Source organism: Camellia sinensis, chromosome 1 (genome assembly GCF_055761805.1).
Source record: "Camellia sinensis isolate YWXY chromosome 1, ASM5576180v1, whole genome shotgun sequence".
In the NCBI taxonomy this organism is placed as follows: Eukaryota; Viridiplantae; Streptophyta; class Magnoliopsida; order Ericales; family Theaceae; genus Camellia; species Camellia sinensis.
In genome coordinates, this window is record NC_138961.1 from 228,847,608 (window position 1) to 228,852,634 (window position 5,027).

The window sequence follows — 5,027 nt, forward strand, 5'->3', positions numbered from 1 at the left end:
TATTTTCTGAGTATCAACACGTGGCCAAGGTGACGTCGACGTGTCAGCCGAGGTCTTACATGTCCTGGTCATAACATCGAGGTTATCTCGGGTAGGCCGAGGTTATCTCCGAAGATATCAGAATCTGAGATAAGCGGATAAGGGACAAGAGTCCTAGAATGAGGAAGGACTTTAGCCTGGATAAGGATAAAGTTCTTAGGGAGTTTATCTTTATCTATTGAAGAGTCCAGGATAAGCACTGAGTTAAAGTCCATTGAAGCAAGACTTCTATTGGGACTAGGATTGAGTTAACTATAAAAGAGAGGCACCCCCGTGGGTCTAAGGTACGCAATTTACATTCTGAACAGTGAGTTAAGCACTTGATTTATCTATGAGAGATAACTGACTTGATCGTCGGAGTGCCCCCGAGTGGACGAACCACCGCCAGAATCTCTTCTTTCTGTTGCAGGTCAATCAGGCGCCATCTATTCTGCTAGTACTCTCTAACTGAATACTTAGTTGGCAGTGTGGTCGGAAATTGACACACAATTTGGCACCGTCTGTGAGAAAAAAAAGAGAATAGATGGCCAGCGACGGACAGAAGGACAAGGTTGTGGGCGAAATCCCTGCTGGGAACGGTAAACACGTAGACCCTAACATGGAGGAAGATGGTTGCAATGAAGAGACTCAGAACCAGAATCATGGTAAGGAAAACATTGACCATGAGGGCAATGTACCATAGAAGACGGACCGAAGCGTGTATTATAATGAGAACGACCTCCAGGTGTGGAAGGATAGATTACTGCGAAGGGACGAAGAGGTAAAAGAGATGGCAAACAAATTGGCTGACCTGCAATCGGTCACCAATTTTATGATGCAAAACAACGTCATGCAGCCACCGTTCCTGCTGTAGGACACGCCGATTCCAGCGGCCAATGCCCAGGAGGAAGGGCAGAAAACAACCCCTATAAGACACTCTCACCGGCCTTCAAGGGAGGTCTGGTAAGGAGAGTCGAGGAGGGAAGAATCTTGAAGGACATATCGCACCAAGGAGGCAAACCCCAAAGAACATCGGCAGGTTCAAAGGTAGGCGCTGTGCTACGACACAACTAATGGAGAAAGGTCGAAGAGGGCTCACAACGAAGCTGAAAATAGTGCACCAAAAAGATTGAAATCCGGAGATAGTTGAGCTCCTGGGCAAACAAAGGAGGACTTGAGAGATTACCTCAAGAGGAAGCAGCAAGATGCCGAGGTAACTTCCCCTGTTAAGCTGAAAACACCATTCTCGGTAGAGTTGGACAAATTTGAGGTCCCAAAAAAGATTTAGTATGCCGAGGTTCCAGATATACGACGGAAAGTTAGACCCCAAATTTCATGTTGGATTATACCCGAACTCGATGGCACTATACACTGGGAATGAGCCGTTGCTCTGCAAGGTGTTCCCCTCATCCTTCGGGGAGATTGCATCGGATTGGTTTCACAAACTGCTGAAGGGAAGTGTAAAGACCTGGGAAGGCCTAGCCGAGATGTTCGTGGCCAGGTTCGTGACAAACAAACTACAGTCATTGAGGGTAGATGCCTTGATGGCTCTGAGAATCAGTAAGAATGAAGGCCTTAGGGCCTACGCAAAAAGGTACTACGAGGTGTTCAACTGAATAATCGAGTGCAACCAAGAAGTGGCGATCATATCTTTTAAGAACGGCCTAAAAGATGACTGTCCACTACGAAAGTCTTTGGCAAAGACATTGCCAAAAAGCATGAGAATTGAGAAATATTCCAGAGCCGAGGAAGATACGTCGGGGATTAAGGAGACAAAACAAGAGAAAGGAAACGGCTCGCCGAAGCGAGGCCGAGGTAACAATGGATCCAACAAGCAAGAGATAGGACTGAGGGCTGCACAGGCAGTCACAATTGTGTTCCGAATCCCAATTCACAAAGTCTTGGATAAAATCCGATCCCAGCCCTATTTCAAAACGCCAGCTAGAGTGCCAAGAGAATTTATAGGAAGAAGCCTTGGTAAGCACTGAGGGCTGCACAGGCAGTCACAACTGTGTTCCGAATCCCAATTCACAAAGTCTTGGATAAAATCCGATCCCAACCCTATTTCAAAACGCCAGCTAGGGTGCCAAGAGAATTTATAGGAAGAAGCCTTGGTAAGCACTATGCTTACCATAATGAGGATGAGCACTTGACTCAGGGTTACAGAGCCCTGAAGACACACCTAGAAGACCTGGTAAGGCAAGGCCACTTGAGGGACCTTATAGATGAGGCCAGGACAAGGGAAGAGCAGACAAGATTGCCTCAAGCACCAACAGCTCCACCCCCCAGCACAACAACCGCAGGTAGGAGGACCTCGGGTAATTAATGTAATTTACTCGAAGATTAACGAAAATTAAATACGGAGGGAGACCCAGAAGGTAAAGCACTTACAGCATGTGTACTAGGTCGAGGAGAAACGACATCGGGCCGAGAAGTGCTAGGGACCAGTAGTGTCCTTTACTGAAGTTGACCTTGAGATGGTACATCATCTACACAATGATGCCTTAGTAGTATCCCTCCAGGCTGGAGAGTTCCAAGTGAAGCGCATCCTGATTGACCAAGGCAGCTCCTGTGACATCATGTGTGTTAGATGTTACAAGGAGCTTGGCCTTTACCCAAACGATATGGAGCAATCCAATGGCCCAATGGTTGGGTTCAATGGAATGCCGACATGGCCACTGGAAGCAGCAAGCTTGGAGGTGCAGGCTGGCACCAGGAAGAGAAAGACAAAGTTCACCATAATCGACACACCCTCCCTTTACAATGTTATCCTGAGAAGGCCATGGTTACATGCAATGAGGGCTGTTCCCTCAACATTGCATCAACTATTACGGTTCCTAACAGAACATGGGATAGAGGAGGTCAGAGGAGATCAGCTACAGGCAAAGAACTGCTCCATGGCAGCAATAAAATCCACTTGCAGCATACGAGAACCAGAGAGGGCAGAGATCGAAGACGATGACGTGGAGGTCCTAGAGGACGTCAGCAAGGAGCCAGCAGAAAAGAGTGAAGAATCACTGAAGAAAATCCTCATCCAATAAGGGGATGAAGAACGCTTCTTCCTTCTCAGCTCGGGCTTAGCCGAAGAAGAGGAAAAAGAGTTAGAGGCTTTCTTGAGAGCAAACATTGAGGTGTTTGCCTGGACGCCTTACGAAATGCCTGGCATTGACCCTGAGGTCACTTGCCATAAACTGAGCATTGACAGGTCGGCCACACCTGTAATCCAACTAGCAAGAAGACCAACATTGGTACACGTTGAAGCAGTTGAGGAGGAAGTAGACAGACTTCTGGAGGCCAGGGCCATTCGAGAGGTAAATTACCCGACATGGCTATCAAACACAGTGGTGGTAAAGAAAAAGAACGGTAAATGGAGGTCTGCGTGGACTTTACCAGCCTAAATAAGGCCTGCCCCAAAGACAGCTTTTCTTTACCCCAGATCGACCAACTGGTGGATGCCACCTCAGGACATGGAAGGATGAGCTTCTTGGATGCCTACAGGGGGTACCATCAGATAGCCATGTACCCCCCAGATGAGGAGAAGATTGCGTTTATCACCCTAAAAGGGCTGCATTGCTACAGAGTGATGCCTTTTGGGTTGAAAAACGCAGGAGCAACTTACCAAAGATTGGTAACCAAGATGTTCAAACACTTGATTGGCCGAACAGTGGAAGTCTACATTAATAACATGGTCGTGATGACCAAAGAACCTAAGGGTCATCTGGCTGACCTAAAAGTAGTCTTTGATATCCTTAAAACATATTGGCTCCGATTCAATGCATCAAAGTGCACATTTGGAGTGGGATCTAGTAAGTTCTTAGGATACCTGGTGACCAGAAGAGGCATTGAGGCCAACCTAGATCAGATCAAGGCCATCCTAGAGTTGAAGAGCCAGACGTCGGCAAAACAGGTACATGTATTGACTAGAAGGGCTGCAACCCTAAATAGGTTCATAAGCAGAAGCTCAGACAAGTGCAAATCTTTCTTCAACTTAGTGAAGAAAGCCACAGACTTCTTATGGACTGAGGAGTGTGAAGCCGCCTTGGCCGACTTGAAGGGGTACTTGACCATAGCTCCAGTTCTCTCAAATCCAAAATTTAGAGAAGAGCTGTTCCGATACTTAGCAATTTCGGAACACGCGGTAAGCGCAGTGGTAGTCTGAAAAGAAAAAGGGGAACAAAAGGCTGTTTACTATGTAAGCAAAACCTTGGCTGATGCAGAAACCAAGTATTTACCCTTTGAGCAATTGACACTAGCTTTAGTAATGGATTCAAAGAAGCTGAACCATTACTTTCAAGCCCACAAAATTGTGGTGCTAACTGAACATCACTTGAAGTCCCTGCTGCAGCAGGGAGATCTGATAGGCAGAATAGCTAGGTGGACAGTGGCCTTGGGCCAGTATGACTTAGAATATAGACCCAGAGCAGCAATCAAAGGCCAAGTCTTGGCCGACTTTGTGGCCGAGTTCACGCCAGGAGCCATCGTATATTGGGCTCCGTTGAGGTGAGGTGAACGATGTCCAAACAAACAAGGAGGAGCCCAGCCAAGGGCAACAGAACAAAGCAAAGAAGAAAAACTAAGACCCTGCAGCATTTACATCGGTGACTCCTTTCGAATGTTTGTCGACGGGAGTTCAAACCGGCAAGGAACGGGGGCAGGAGTAGTACTGGTATCTCCAGATGGATAGATATTAGAACAGTCCATTCGTTTGGGGTTCAAGGCCTCAAACAATGAACTAGAGTATGAAGCACTGATTGTAGGACTGAAACTGGCAGTAGTAGTCGAAGCAGATAAGGTGATAGTCTTCTGTGACTCTCAGCTTATAGTCAACCAGACAACAGGCGAGTTCACAACTCGAGATGAACGTATGTCGGCATACGCAAAGAAAGTAAGTAGGTTGGTGGCCCTGTTTTAGAATTGCCGACTACAGCAGGTTAACTGAGATGACAACAGTCATGCCGACGCCCTGGCCAACCTGGCTAGTGCAATACAACCTGGAAAGGCAAGGACGA